Genomic DNA, 16,839 nt, shown 5'->3' on the forward strand with positions numbered 1-16,839 from the left:
CATTCCTCTGACTACTATTATGAAAAAATATATTATTAAATAATATTGATTTTATATTGGAAATCAACAAAACTAACTATTAATATAAATGTGTCAATATCATTAAAGACAATTTTTAAATTAGAATGATGGAGTAGTACTTTATATAAAATAGATTTCAGAAAAGAAAGAAATAAGGAATTAGGGGTTATGTTCATAAATAAGTAATGATAATGTTGAGAATTTAAATGAATTCTAGTTAAGTAAAGTAGTTTAACAGTGAATTTAATCACATATTTAAATAGGAGTGTTGTGAGAGTCAATTATGGTATGACCTAATTATGTGGGTTGAACACTTTTGGATTTTGCTACCTAATTCATTGTATATATAACAATAGTTAAACTGAACCAAACAATAAATTGTGTAGATAAGAGTGTAAGGTTTTAAGTTTTGGCTAGAGTCGAGCCAATGTCGAATCGGAAACAATTCATTTGACAATTTTAATTTAATATAAGATATATTTATTTGTTTTATTACAAAGAAATAAAATTTCCATATTTTATACAATATGGTAGTACTACACGAGTGAGTATTGAATTTGTAAATAAACACAAGGAATAAATTTGGTATTTGATCTTAAATTGTTTTAATAGAAAGATTATTCATAGGACTTAGTCATAATCTCTTAATTCACAATACGAAGTTTTAGTTTGGAAAAGAATTTTATGACACTTTAAACTACTACATATCATAACACAAATAATAACGATTTTTTTTATGTGAACATAAAAAAAGGTAGTATGGGACTATCCATTAAATTCCACTTCAACTATAATAAATTGAAAACAATATTCTATACTCCATTTACTCGGCCTCCACCAAAGATAACATAGATTTGTATTGTTTGGTAACTTATTCTCTTCTCAACAACTTCTATTCTTTTTCTTGCCTCCCACATTTGGCAATCACCCAGTTAAAGTATTTTATCCTTACTTCCACACTCATCAAGATAAAAAGACGAGTCAGTCTCTCTATAAGACTTGAAAAGATGATTTTTCTATATCCCAGACTATGAACCTTCTGAACGCTGTTTTTTTTCGATTTCAGCGGTTCGCAATCGATTTTTATGGTTTTGTTTTATGGGTTATTATGTTTAATTGGACATGACACTGTTCCGTTTCTCTTCAACTAGTCATAGCGGCCTGTCTGGTACGGTTTTGATCGCAATGTGTCTATAGTCTTCAAGTGCTTAATCAACTTCGTTCTTCGTCCTAGTCATTTTTAAATAATATGTAATGTAGCTATATTCTCTCTTACAACATGTCTCTTTGGCTCATTCTAGAAAATAAAATTATTTAGTTGATTCACAAATTGTAAATTAACTTTTGAAATTAATGTTGATGCATTGTAAAATTTACAAAAATATAGTGGTAAGCATTAAAATTTAATGAGTTAACACCATTTGGCTTCGCCAATCTCGATAAAAAGGTTAACACCAACTTGGCTTCGCCCAGGCTCGAAAAAAATCGGGGACCTTCAGGGTGTTAGACTGACGTGATAACCAACTACACCACGAAACCACCTATGTTTCATTGAAACATTTTAAATGGTTTTAATAAAGTATTTGTAATTGTATTTTATTGATTAGTTGTTATTCCATTTACATGTAGTTATAAATGTGAATGTTTCAATTGTTTGACTGATGAAAGTTTATTATTATATCAATTTTAATGATAGTTCATATGGTTTTAAGTAACATGACCTTTCGTGAAAAAGAATTAATTAATCCATCAGACTCATAATATGTGTCAGTTTTGAAAAACAAAAATCTGTTTCAAATCATTTGTCCATTAAAAATACCAAAGAAAAATTTATTATTATTTCCCCCCACCCCCCAAGTTACCATTATTTTTTAAACCTTTACCCACATATGCATTCCTCTGACTACTATTATTAAAAATATATTATTAAATAATATTGATTTTATATTGGAAATCAACAAAACTAACTATTAATAAGAAAGTGTCAATATCATTAAAGACAATTTTAAATTAGAATGATGGAGTAGTATATTATATAAAATAGATTTCAGAAAAGAAAGAAAATAAGAATTAGGGGTTATGTTCATAAAATAAGTAATAGATAATGTTGAGAATTTAAATGAATTCTAGTTAAGTAAAGTAGTTAACAGTGAATTTAATCACATATTTAAATAGGAGTGTTGTGAGAGTCAATTATGGTATGAGACCTAATTATGGGTTGAACACTTTTGGATTTTGCTACCTAATTCATTGTATATATAACAATAGTTAAAACTGAACCAAACAATAAATTGGTGTAGATAAGAGTGTAAGGTTTTAAGTTTTGGCTAGAGTCGAGCCAATGTCGAATCGGAAACAATTCATTTGACAATTTTAATTTAATATAAGATATATTTATTTGTTTTATTACCAAAGAAATAAAATTTCCATATTTTATACAAATATGGTAGTACTACACGAGTGAGTATTGAATTTGTAAATAAACACAAGGAATAAATTGGTATTTGATCTTAAATTGTTTTTAATAGAAAGATTATTCATAGGACTTAGTCATAATCTCTTAATTCACAATACGAAGTTTTAGTTTGGAAAAAGAATTTTATGACACTTTAAACTACTACATAATCATAACACAAATAAATAACGATTTTTTTATGTGAACATAAAAAAAGGTAGTATGGGACTATCCATTAAATTCCACTTCAACTATAATAAATTGAAAACAATATTCTATACTCCATTTACTCGGCCTCCACCAAAGATAACATAGATTTGTATTGTTTGGTAACTTATTCTCTTTTCAACAACTTCTATTCTTTTTCTTGCCTCCCACATTTGGCAATCACCCAGTTAAAGTATTTTATCCTTTACTTCCACACTCATCAAGATAAAAAGACGAGTCAGTCTCTCTATAAGACTTGAAAAGATGATTTATTTCTATATCCCAGACTATGAACCTTCTGAAACGCTGTTTTTTTTCGATTTCAGCGGTTCGCAATCGATTTTTATGGTTTTGTTTTATGGGTTATTATGTTTAATTGGACATGACACTGTTCCGTTTTCTCTTCAACTAGTCATAGCGGCCTGTCTGGTACGGTTTTGATCGCAATGTGTCTATAGTCTTCAAAGTGCTTAATCAACTTCGTTCTTCGTCCTAGTCATTTTTAAATAATATGTAATGTAGCTATATCTGGGGACCTTCAATTTGTTAGATTGACGTGAAAAACCAACTACACCACGAAACCACCTATGTTTCATTGAAACATTTTAAATGGTTTTAATAAAAGTATTTGTAATTGTATTTTATTGATTAGTTGTTATTCCATTTACATGTAGTTATAAATGTGAATGTTTCAATTGTTTGACTGATGAAAGTTTATTATTATATCAATTTTAATGATAGTTCATATGGTTTTAAGTAACATGACCTTTCGTGAAAAAGAATTAATTAATCCATCAGACTCATAATATGTGTCAGTTTTGAAAAAACAAAAATCTGTTTCAAATCATTTGTCCATTAAAAATACCAAAGAAAAATTTATTATTATTCCCCCCCCCCCCCAAGGTTACCATTATTTTTAAACCTTTACCCACATATGCATTCCTCTGACTACTATTATTAAAAATATTATTAAATAATATTGATTTTATATTGGAAATCAACAAAACTAACTATTAATATAAGAAATGTGTCAATATCATTAAAGACAATTTTAAATTAGAATGATGGAGTAGTATATTTATATAAAATAGATTTCAGAAAAGAAAGAAAATAAGAATTAGGGGTTATGTTCATAAAATAAGTAATAGATAATGTTGAGAATTTAAATGAATTCTAGTTAAGTAAAGTAGTTAACAGTGAATTTAATCACATATTTAAATAGGAGTGTTGTGAGAGTCAATTATGGTATGAGACCTAATTATGGGTTGAACACTTTTGGATTTTGCTACCTAATTCATTGTATATATAACAATAGTTAAAACTGAACCAAACAATAAATTGGTGTAGATAAGAGTGTAAGGTTTTAAGTTTTGGCTAGAGTCGAGCCAATGTCGAATCGGAAACAATTCATTTGACAATTTTAATTTAATATAAGATATATTTATTTGTTTTATTACCAAAGAAATAAAATTTCCATATTTTATACAAATATGGTAGTACTACACGAGTGAGTATTGAATTTGTAAATAAACACAAGGAATAAATTTGGTATTTGATCTTAAATTGTTTTTAATAGAAAGATTATTCATAGGACTTAGTCATAATCTCTTAATTCACAATACGAAGTTTTAGTTTGGAAAAAGAATTTTATGACACTTTAAACTACTACATAATCATAACACAAATAAATAACGATTTTTTTTTATGTGAACATAAAAAAAAGGTAGTATGGGACTATCCATTAAATTCCACTTCAACTATAATAAATTGAAAACAATATTCTATACTCCATTTACTCGGCCTCCACCAAAGATAACATAGATTTGTATTGTTTGGTAACTTATTCTCTTCTCAACAACTTCTATTCTTTTTCTTGCCTCCCACATTTGGCAATCACCCAGTTAAAGTATTTTATCCTTTACTTCCACACTCATCAAGATAAAAAGACGAGTCAGTCTCTCTATAAGACTTGAAAAGATGATTTATTCTATATCCCAGACTATGAACCTTCTGAAACGCTGTTTTTTTTCGATTTCAGCGGTTCGCAATCGATTTTTATGGTTTTGTTTTATGGGTTATTATGTTTAATTGGACATGACACTGTTCCGTTTTCTCTTCAACTAGTCATAGCGGCCTATCTGGTACGGTTTTGATCGCAATGTGTCTATAGTCTTCAAAGTGCTTAATCAACTTCGTTCTTCGTCCTAGTCATTTTTAAATAATATGTAATGTAGCTATATTCTCTCTTACAACATGTCTCTTTGGCTCATTCTAGAAAATAAAATTTATTTAGTTGATTCACAAAATTGTAAATTAACTTTTGAAATTAATGTTGATGCATTGTAAAATTTACAAAAATATAGTGGTAAGCATTAAAATTTAAACTGGGGACCTTCAGTGTGTTAGACTGACGTGATAACCAACTACACCACGAAACCACCTATGTTTCCTTGAAACATTTTAAATGGTTTTAATAAAAGTATTTGTAATTGTATTTTATTGATTAGTTGTTATTCCATTTACATGTAGTTATAAATGTGAATGTTTCAATTGTTTGACTGATGAAAGTTTATTATTATATCAATTTTAATGATAGTTCATATGGTTTTAAGTAAGATGACCTTTCGTGAAAAAGAATTAATTAATCCATCTGAATCATAATATGTGTCAGTTTTGAAAAAACAAAAATCTGTTTCAAATCATTTGTCCATTAAAAATACCAAAGAAAAATTTATTATTATTTCCCCCACCCCCCAAGGTTACCATTATTTTTAAACCTTTACCCACATATGCATTCCTCTGACTACTATTAAGAAAAATATATTATTAAATAATATTGATTTTATATTGGAAATCAACAAAACTAACTATTAATATAAGAAATGTGTCAATATCATTAAAGACAATTTTAAATTAGAATGATGGAGTAGTATATTTATATAAAATAGATTTCAGAAAAGAAAGAAAATAAGAATTAGGGGTTATGTTCATAAAATAAGTAATAGATAATGTTGAGAATTTAAATGAATTCTAGTTAAGTAAAGTAGTTAACAGTGAATTTAATCACATATTTAAATAGGAGTGTTGTGAGAGTCAATTATGGTATGAGACCTAATTATGGGTTGAACACTTTTGGATTTTGCTACCTAATTCATTGTATATATAACAATAGTTAAAACTGAACCAAACAATAAATTGGTGTAGATAAGAGTGTAAGGTTTTAAGTTTTGGCTAGAGTCGAGCCAATGTCGAATCGGAAACAATTCATTTGACAATTTTAATTTAATATAAGATATATTTATTTGTTTTATTACCAAAGAAATAAAATTTCCATATTTTATACAAATATGGTAGTACTACACGAGTGAGTATTGAATTTGTAAATAAACACAAGGAATAAATTTGGTATTTGATCTTAAATTGTTTTTAATAGAAAGATTATTCATAGGACTTAGTCATAATCTCTTAATTCACAATACGAAGTTTTAGTTTGGAAAAAGAATTTTATGACACTTTAAACTACTACATAATCATAACACAAATAAATAACGATTTTTTTTATGTGAACATAAAAAAAGGTAGTATGGGACTATCCATTAAATTCCACTTCAACTATAATAAATTGAAAACAATATTCTATACTCCATTTACTCGGCCTCCACCAAAGATAACATAGATTTGTATTGTTTGGTAACTTATTCTCTTCTCAACAACTTCTATTCTTTTTCTTGCCTCCCACATTTGGCAATCACCCAGTTAAAGTATTTTATCCTTTACTTCCACACTCATCAAGATAAAAAGACGAGTCAGTCTCTCTATAAGACTTGAAAAGATGATTTATTCTATATCCCAGACTATGAACCTTCTGAAACGCTGTTTTTTTTCGATTTCAGCGGTTCGCAATCGATTTTTATGGTTTTGTTTTATGGGTTATTATGTTTAATTGGACATGACACTGTTCCGTTTTCTCTTCAACTAGTCATAGCGGCCTGTCTGGTACGGTTTTGATCGCAATGTGTCTATAGTCTTCAAAGTGCTTAATCAACTTCGTTCTTCGTCCTAGTCATTTTTAAATAATATGTAATGTAGCTATATTCTCTCTTACAACATGTCTCTTTGGCTCATTCTAGAAAATAAAATTTATTTAGTTGATTCACAAAATTGTAAATTAACTTTTGAAATTAATGTTGATGCATTGTAAAATTTACAAAAATATAGTGGTAAGCATTAAAATTTAAATTAGAGTTAACACCATTTGGCTTCGCCCAGGCTCGAACTGGGGACCTTCAGTGTGTTAGACTGACGTGATAACCAACTACACCACGAAACCACCTATGTTTCATTGAAACATTTTAAATGGTTTTAATAAAAGTATTTGTAATTGTATTTTATTGATTAGTTGTTATTCCATTTACATGTAGTTATAAATGTGAATGTTTCAATTGTTTGACTGATGAAAGTTTATTATTATATCAATTTTAATGATAGTTCATATGGTTTTAAGTAACATGACCTTTCGTGAAAAAGAATTAATTAATCCATCAGAATCATAATATGTGTCAGTTTTGAAAAAACAAAAATCTGTTTCAAATCATTTGTCCATTAAAAATACCAAAGAAAAATTTATTATTATTTCCCCCCACCCCCCAAGGTTACCATTATTTTTAAACCTTTACCCACATATGCATTCCTCTGACTACTATTATGAAAAATATATTATTAAATAATATTGATTTTATATTGGAAATCAACAAAACTAACTATTAATATAAGAAATGTGTCAATATCATTAAAGACAATTTTAAATTAGAATGATGGAGTAGTATATTTATATAAAATAGATTTCAGAAAAGAAAGAAAATAAGAATTAGGGGTTATGTTCATAAAATAAGTAATAGATAATGTTGAGAATTTAAATGAATTCTAGTTAAGTAAAGTAGTTAACAGTGAATTTAATCACATATTTAAATAGGAGTGTTGTGAGAGTCAATTATGGTATGAGACCTAATTATGGGTTGAACACTTTTGGATTTTGCTACCTAATTCATTGTATATATAACAATAGTTAAAACTGAACCAAACAATAAATTGGTGTAGATAAGAGTGTAAGGTTTTAAGTTTTGGCTAGAGTCGAGCCAATGTCGAATCGGAAACAATTCATTTGACAATTTTAATTTAATATAAGATATATTTATTTGTTTTATTACCAAAGAAATAAAATTTCCATATTTTATACAAATATGGTAGTACTACACGAGTGAGTATTGAATTTGTAAATAAACACAAGGAATAAATTTGGTATTTGATCTTAAATTGTTTTTAATAGAAAGATTATTCATAGGACTTAGTCATAATCTCTTAATTCACAATACGAAGTTTTAGTTTGGAAAAAGAATTTTATGACACTTTAAACTACTACATAATCATAACACAAATAAATAACGATTTTTTTTATGTGAACATAAAAAAAAGGTAGTATGGGACTATCCATTAAATTCCACTTCAACTATAATAAATTGAAAACAATATTCTATACTCCATTTACTCGGCCTCCACCAAAGATAACATAGATTTGTATTGTTTGGTAACTTATTCTCTTCTCAACAACTTCTATTCTTTTTCTTGCCTCCCACATTTGGCAATCACCCAGTTAAAGTATTTTATCCTTTACTTCCACACTCATCAAGATAAAAAGACGAGTCAGTCTCTCTATAAGACTTGAAAAGATGATTTATTCTATATCCCAGACTATGAACCTTCTGAAACGCTGTTTTTTTTCGATTTCAGCGGTTCGCAATCGATTTTTATGGTTTTGTTTTATGGGTTATTATGTTTAATTGGACATGACACTGTTCCGTTTTCTCTTCAACTAGTCATAGCGGCCTGTCTGGTACGGTTTTGATCGCAATGTGTCTATAGTCTTCAAAGTGCTTAATCAACTTCGTTCTTCGTCCTAGTCATTTTTAAATAATATGTAATGTAGCTATATTCTCTCTTACAACATGTCTCTTTGGCTCATTCTAGAAAATAAATTTATTTAGTTGATTCACAAAATTGTAAATTAACTTTTGAAATTAATGTTGATGCATTGTAAAATTTACAAAAATATAGTGGTAAGCATTAAAATTTAAATTAGAGTTAACACCATTTGGCTTCGCCCAGGCTCGAACTGGGGACCTTCAGTGTGTTAGACTGACGTGATAACCAACTACACCACGAAACCACCTATGTTTCATTGAAACATTTTAAATGGTTTTAATAAAAGTATTTGTAATTGTATTTTATTGATTAGTTGTTATTCCATTTACATGTAGTTATAAATGTGAATGTTTCAATTGTTTGACTGATGAAAGTTTATTATTATATCAATTTTAATGATAGTTCATATGGTTTTAAGTAACATGACCTTTCGTGAAAAAGAATTAATTAATCCATCCGAATCATAATATGTGTCAGTTTTGAAAAAACAAAAATCTGTTTCAAATCATTTGTCCATTAAAAATACCAAAGAAAAATTTATTATTATTTCCCCCCACCCCCCAAGGTTACCATTATTTTTAAACCTTTACCCACATATGCATTCCTCTGACTACTATTATGAAAAATATATTATTAAATAATATTGATTTTATATTGGAAATCAACAAAACTAACTATTAATATAAGAAATGTGTCAATATCATTAAAGACAATTTTAAATTAGAATGATGGAGTAGTATATTTATATAAAATAGATTTCAGAAAAGAAAGAAAATAAGAATTAGGGGTTATGTTCATAAAATAAGTAATAGATAATGTTGAGAATTTAAATGAATTCTAGTTAAGTAAAGTAGTTAACAGTGAATTTAATCACATATTTAAATAGGAGTGTTGTGAGAGTCAATTATGGTATGAGACCTAATTATGGGTTGAACACTTTTGGATTTTGCTACCTAATTCATTGTATATATAACAATAGTTAAAACTGAACCAAACAATAAATTGGTGTAGATAAGAGTGTAAGGTTTTAAGTTTTGGCTAGAGTCGAGCCAATGTCGAATCGGAAACAATTCATTTGACAATTTTAATTTAATATAAGATATATTTATTTGTTTTATTACCAAAGAAATAAAATTTCCATATTTTATACAAATATGGTAGTACTACACGAGTGAGTATTGAATTTGTAAATAAACACAAGGAATAAATTTGGTATTTGATCTTAAATTGTTTTTAATAGAAAGATTATTCATAGGACTTAGTCATAATCTCTTAATTCACAATACGAAGTTTTAGTTTGGAAAAAGAATTTTATGACACTTTAAACTACTACATAATCATAACACAAATAAATAACGATTTTTTTTATGTGAACATAAAAAAAAGGTAGTATGGGACTATCCATTAAATTCCACTTCAACTATAATAAATTGAAAACAATATTCTATACTCCATTTACTCGGCCTCCACCAAAGATAACATAGATTTGTATTGTTTGGTAACTTATTCTCTTCTCAACAACTTCTATTCTTTTTCTTGCCTCCCACATTTGGCAATCACCCAGTTAAAGTATTTTATCCTTTACTTCCACACTCATCAAGATAAAAAGACGAGTCAGTCTCTCTATAAGACTTGAAAAGATGATTTATTCTATATCCCAGACTATGAACCTTCTGAAACGCTGTTTTTTTTCGATTTCAGCGGTTCGCAATCGATTTTTATGGTTTTGTTTTATGGTTATTATGTTTAATTGGACATGACACTGTTCCGTTTTCTCTTCAACTAGTCATAGCGGCCTGTCTGGTACGGTTTTGATCGCAATGTGTCTATAGTCTTCAAAGTGCTTAATCAACTTCGTTCTTCGTCCTAGTCATTTTTAAATAATATGTAATGTAGCTATATTCTCTCTTACAACATGTCTCTTTGGCTCATTCTAGAAAATAAAATTTATTTAGTTGATTCACAAAATTGTAAATTAACTTTTGAAATTAATGTTGATGCATTGTAAAATTTACAAAAATATAGTGGTAAGCATTAAAATTTAACACCATTTGGCTTCGCCCAGGCTCGAACCCTTCAGTGTGTTAGACTGACGTGATAACCAACTACACCACGAAACCACCTATGTTTCATTGAAACATTTTAAATGGTTTTAATAAAAGTATTTGTAATTGTATTTTATTGATTAGTTGTTATTCCATTTACATGTAGTTATAAATGTGAATGTTTCAATTGTTTGACTGATGAAAGTTTATTATTATATCAATTTTAATGATAGTTCATATGGTTTTAAGTAACATGACCTTTCGTGAAAAAGAATTAATTAATCCATCAGACTCATAATATGTGTCAGTTTTGAAAAAACAAAAATCTGTTTCAAATCATTTGTCCATTAAAAATACCAAAGAAAAATTTATTATTATTTCCCCCCCCCCCCAAGGTTACCATTATTTTTAAACCTTTACCCACATATGCATTCCTCTGACTACTATTATTAAAAATATATTATTAAATAATATTGATTTTATATTGGAAATCAACAAAACTAACTATTAATATAAGAAATGTGTCAATATCATTAAAGACAATTTTAAATTAGAATGATGGAGTAGTATATTTATATAAAATAGATTTCAGAAAAGAAAGAAAATAAGAATTAGGGGTTATGTTCATAAAATAAGTAATAGATAATGTTGAGAATTTAAATGAATTCTAGTTAAGTAAAGTAGTTAACAGTGAATTTAATCACATATTTAAATAGGAGTGTTGTGAGAGTCAATTATGGTATGAGACCTAATTATGGGTTGAACACTTTTGGATTTTGCTACCTAATTCATTGTATATATAACAATAGTTAAAACTGAACCAAACAATAAATTGGTGTAGATAAGAGTGTAAGGTTTTAAGTTTTGGCTAGAGTCGAGCCAATGTCGAATCGGAAACAATTCATTTGACAATTTTAATTTAATATAAGATATATTTATTTGTTTTATTACCAAAGAAATAAAATTTCCATATTTTATACAAATATGGTAGTACTACACGAGTGAGTATTGAATTTGTAAATAAACACAAGGAATAAATTTGGTATTTGATCTTAAATTGTTTTTAATAGAAAGATTATTCATAGGACTTAGTCATAATCTCTTAATTCACAATACGAAGTTTTAGTTTGGAAAAAGAATTTTATGACACTTTAAACTACTACATAATCATAACACAAATAAATAACGATTTTTTTTTATGTGAACATAAAAAAAGGTAGTATGGGACTATCCATTAAATTCCACTTCAACTATAATAAATTGAAAACAATATTCTATACTCCATTTACTCGGCCTCCACCAAAGATAACATAGATTTGTATTGTTTGGTAACTTATTCTCTTCTCAACAACTTCTATTCTTTTTCTTGCCTCCCACATTTGGCAATCACCCAGTTAAAGTATTTTATCCTTTACTTCCACACTCATCAAGATAAAAAGACGAGTCAGTCTCTCTATAAGACTTGAAAAGATGATTTATTCTATATCCCAGACTATGAACCTTCTGAAACGCTGTTTTTTTTCGATTTCAGCGGTTCGCAATCGATTTTTATGGTTTTGTTTTATAGGTTATTATGTTTAATTGGACATGACACTGTTCCGTTTTCTCTTCAACTAGTCATAGCGGCCTGTCTGGTACGGTTTTGATCGCAATGTGTCTATAGTCTTCAAAGTGCTTAATCAACTTCGTTCTTCGTCCTAGTCATTTTTAAATAATATGTAATGTAGCTATATTCTCTCTTACAACATGTCTCTTTGGCTCATTCTAGAAAATAAAATTTATTTAGTTGATTCACAAAATTGTAAATTAACTTTTGAAATTAATGTTGATGCATTGTAAAATTTACAAAAATATAGTGGTAAGCATTAAAATTTAAATTAGAGTTAACACCATTTGGCTTCGCCCAGGCTCGAACTGGGGACCTTCAGTGTGTTAGACTGACGTGATAACCAACTACACCACGAAACCACCTATGTTTCATTGAAACATTTTAAATGGTTTTAATAAAAGTATTTGTAATTGTATTTTATTGATTAGTTGTTATTCCATTTACATGTAGTTATAAATGTGAATGTTTCAATTGTTTGACTGATGAAAGTTTATTATTATATCAATTTTAATGATAGTTCATATGGTTTTAAGTAACATGACCTTTCGTGAAAAAGAATTAATTAATCCATCAGACTCATAATATGTGTCAGTTTTGAAAAAACAAAAATCTGTTTCAAATCATTTGTCCATTAAAAATACCAAAGAAAAATTTATTATTATTTCCCCCCACCCCCCAAGGTTACCATTATTTTTTAAACCTTTACCCACATATGCATTCCTCTGACTACTATTATTAAAAATATATTATTAAATAATATTGATTTTATATTGGAAATCAACAAAACTAACTATTAATATAAGAAATGTGTCAATATCATTAAAGACAATTTTAAATTAGAATGATGGAGTAGTATATTTATATAAAATAGATTTCAGAAAAGAAAGAAAATAAGAATTAGGGGTTATGTTCATAAAATAAGTAATAGATAATGTTGAGAATTTAAATGAATTCTAGTTAAGTAAAGTAGTTAACAGTGAATTTAATCACATATTTAAATAGGAGTGTTGTGAGAGTCAATTATGGTATGAGACCTAATTATGGGTTGAACACTTTTGGATTTTGCTACCTAATTCATTGTATATATAACAATAGTTAAAACTGAACCAAACAATAAATTGGTGTAGATAAGAGTGTAAGGTTTTAAGTTTTGGCTAGAGTCGAGCCAATGTCGAATCGGAAACAATTCATTTGACAATTTTAATTTAATATAAGATATATTTATTTGTTTTATTACCAAAGAAATAAAATTTCCATATTTTATACAAATATGGTAGTACTACACGAGTGAGTATTGAATTTGTAAATAAACACAAGGAATAAATTTGGTATTTGATCTTAAATTGTTTTTAATAGAAAGATTATTCATAGGACTTAGTCATAATCTCTTAATTCACAATACGAAGTTTTAGTTTGGAAAAAGAATTTTATGACACTTTAAACTACTACATAATCATAACACAAATAAATAACGATTTTTTTTATGTGAACATAAAAAAAAGGTAGTATGGGACTATCCATTAAATTCCACTTCAACTATAATAAATTGAAAACAATATTCTATACTCCATTTACTCGGCCTCCACCAAAGATAACATAGATTTGTATTGTTTGGTAACTTATTCTCTTCTCAACAACTTCTATTCTTTTTCTTGCCTCCCACATTTGGCAATCACCCAGTTAAAGTATTTTATCCTTTACTTCCACACTCATCAAGATAAAAAGACGAGTCAGTCTCTCTATAAGACTTGAAAAGATGATTTATTCTATATCCCAGACTATGAACCTTCTGAAACGCTGTTTTTTTTCGATTTCAGCGGTTCGCAATCGATTTTTATGGTTTTGTTTTATAGGTTATTATGTTTAATTGGACATGACACTGTTCCGTTTTCTCTTCAACTAGTCATAGCGGCCTGTCTGGTACGGTTTTGATCGCAATGTGTCTATAGTCTTCAAAGTGCTTAATCAACTTCGTTCTTCGTCCTAGTCATTTTTAAATAATATGTAATGTAGCTATATTCTCTCTTACAACATGTCTCTTTGGCTCATTCTAGAAAATAAAATTTATTTAGTTGATTCACAAAATTGTAAATTAACTTTTGAAATTAATGTTGATGCATTGTAAAATTTACAAAAATATAGTGGTAAGCATTAAAATTTAAATTAGAGTTAACACCATTTGGCTTCGCCCAGGCTCGAACTGGGGACCTTCAGTGTGTTAGACTGACGTGATAACCAACTACACCACGAAACCACCTATGTTTCATTGAAACATTTTAAATGGTTTTAATAAAAGTATTTGTAATTGTATTTTATTGATTAGTTGTTATTCCATTTACATGTAGTTATAAATGTGAATGTTTCAATTGTTTGACTGATGAAAGTTTATTATTATATCAATTTTAATGATAGTTCATATGGTTTTAAGTAACATGACCTTTCGTGAAAAAGAATTAATTAATCCATCAGACTCATAATATGTGTCAGTTTTGAAAAAACAAAAATCTGTTTCAAATCATTTGTCCATTAAAAATACCAAAGAAAAATTTATTATTATTTCCCCCCCCCCCCAAGGTTACCATTATTTTTAAACCTTTACCCACATATGCATTCCTCTGACTACTATTATTAAAAATATATTATTAAATAATATTGATTTTATATTGGAAATCAACAAAACTAACTATTAATATAAGAAATGTGTCAATATCATTAAAGACAATTTTAAATTAGAATGATGGAGTAGTATATTTATATAAAATAGATTTCAGAAAAGAAAGAAAATAAGAATTAGGGGTTATGTTCATAAAATAAGTAATAGATAATGTTGAGAATTTAAATGAATTCTAGTTAAGTAAAGTAGTTAACAGTGAATTTAATCACATATTTAAATAGGAGTGTTGTGAGAGTCAATTATGGTATGAGACCTAATTATGGGTTGAACACTTTTGGATTTTGCTACCTAATTCATTGTATATATAACAATAGTTAAAACTGAACCAAACAATAAATTGGTGTAGATAAGAGTGTAAGGTTTTAAGTTTTGGCTAGAGTCGAGCCAATGTCGAATCGGAAACAATTCATTTGACAATTTTAATTTAATATAAGATATATTTATTTGTTTTATTACCAAAGAAATAAAATTTCCATATTTTATACAAATATGGTAGTACTACACGAGTGAGTATTGAATTTGTAAATAAACACAAGGAATAAATTTGGTATTTGATCTTAAATTGTTTTTAATAGAAAGATTATTCATAGGACTTAGTCATAATCTCTTAATTCACAATACGAAGTTTTAGTTTGGAAAAAGAATTTTATGACACTTTAAACTACTACATAATCATAACACAAATAAATAACGATTTTTTTTAATGTGAACATAAAAAAAAGGTAGTATGGGACTATCCATTAAATTCCACTTCAACTATAATAAATTGAAAACAATATTCTATACTCCATTTACTCGGCCTCCACCAAAGATAACATAGATTTGTATTGTTTGGTAACTTATTCTCTTCTCAACAACTTCTATTCTTTTTCTTGCCTCCCACATTTGGCAATCACCCAGTTAAAGTATTTTATCCTTTACTTCCACACTCATCAAGATAAAAAGACGAGTCAGTCTCTCTATAAGACTTGAAAAGATGATTTATTCTATATCCCAGACTATGAACCTTCTGAAACGCTGTTTTTTTTCGATTTCAGCGGTTCGCAATCGATTTTTATGGTTTTGTTTTATAGGTTATTATGTTTAATTGGACATGACACTGTTCCGTTTTCTCTTCAACTAGTCATAGCGGCCTGTCTGGTACGGTTTTGATCGCAATGTGTCTATAGTCTTCAAAGTGCTTAATCAACTTCGTTCTTCGTCCTAGTCATTTTTAAATAATATGTAATGTAGCTATATTCTCTCTTACAACATGTCTCTTTGGCTCATTCTAGAAAATAAAATTTATTTAGTTGATTCACAAAATTGTAAATTAACTTTTGAAATTAATGTTGATGCATTGTAAAATTTACAAAAATATAGTGGTAAGCATTAAAATTTAAATTAGAGTTAACACCATTTGGCTTCGCCCAGGCTCGAACTGGGGACCTTCAGTGTGTTAGACTGACGTGATAACCAACTACACCACGAAACCACCTATGTTTCATTGAAACATTTTAAATGGTTTTAATAAAAGTATTTGTAATTGTATTTTATTGATTAGTTGTTATTCCATTTACATGTAGTTATAAATGTGAATGTTTCAATTGTTTGACTGATGAAAGTTTATTATTATATCAATTTTAATGATAGTTCATATGGTTTTAAGTAACATGACCTTTCGTGAAAAAGAATTAATTAATCCATCAGACTCATAATATGTGTCAGTTTTGAAAAAACAAAAATCTGTTTCAAATCATTTGTCCATTAAAAATACCAAAGAAAAATTTATTATTATTTCCCCCCCCCCCCAAGGTTACCATTATTTTTTAAACCTTTACCCACATATGCATTCCTCTGACTACTATTA

At 27.8% G+C, this 16,839-nt stretch overlaps 5 non-coding genes across 5 annotated transcripts; all 5 read right to left on the minus strand.

The window, feature by feature from the left end:
* Nucleotides 1-6,939: 6,939 nt before the first annotated feature.
* Nucleotides 6,940-7,013, minus strand: TRNAV-AAC (transfer RNA valine (anticodon AAC)). Its single transcript has one exon. It is a non-coding gene; the product is annotated as a tRNA-Val (tRNA).
* Nucleotides 7,014-8,832: 1,819 nt separating this feature from the next.
* Nucleotides 8,833-8,906, minus strand: TRNAV-AAC (transfer RNA valine (anticodon AAC)). The gene has a single exon. It is a non-coding gene; the product is annotated as a tRNA-Val (tRNA).
* Nucleotides 8,907-12,601: 3,695 nt separating this feature from the next.
* On the minus strand, nt 12,602-12,675 carry TRNAV-AAC (transfer RNA valine (anticodon AAC)). The gene has a single exon. It is a non-coding gene; the product is annotated as a tRNA-Val (tRNA).
* Nucleotides 12,676-14,496: 1,821 nt separating this feature from the next.
* On the minus strand, nt 14,497-14,570 carry TRNAV-AAC (transfer RNA valine (anticodon AAC)). The gene has a single exon. It is a non-coding gene; the product is annotated as a tRNA-Val (tRNA).
* A 1,820-nt stretch (nt 14,571-16,390) lies between these two features.
* On the minus strand, nt 16,391-16,464 carry TRNAV-AAC (transfer RNA valine (anticodon AAC)). Its single transcript has one exon. It is a non-coding gene; the product is annotated as a tRNA-Val (tRNA).
* Nucleotides 16,465-16,839: the final 375 nt, after the last annotated feature.

This window comes from Lathyrus oleraceus, unplaced genomic scaffold, assembly GCF_024323335.1.
Source record: "Lathyrus oleraceus cultivar Zhongwan6 unplaced genomic scaffold, CAAS_Psat_ZW6_1.0 chrUn0040, whole genome shotgun sequence".
NCBI classification, from domain to species: domain Eukaryota; kingdom Viridiplantae; phylum Streptophyta; class Magnoliopsida; order Fabales; family Fabaceae; genus Lathyrus; species Lathyrus oleraceus.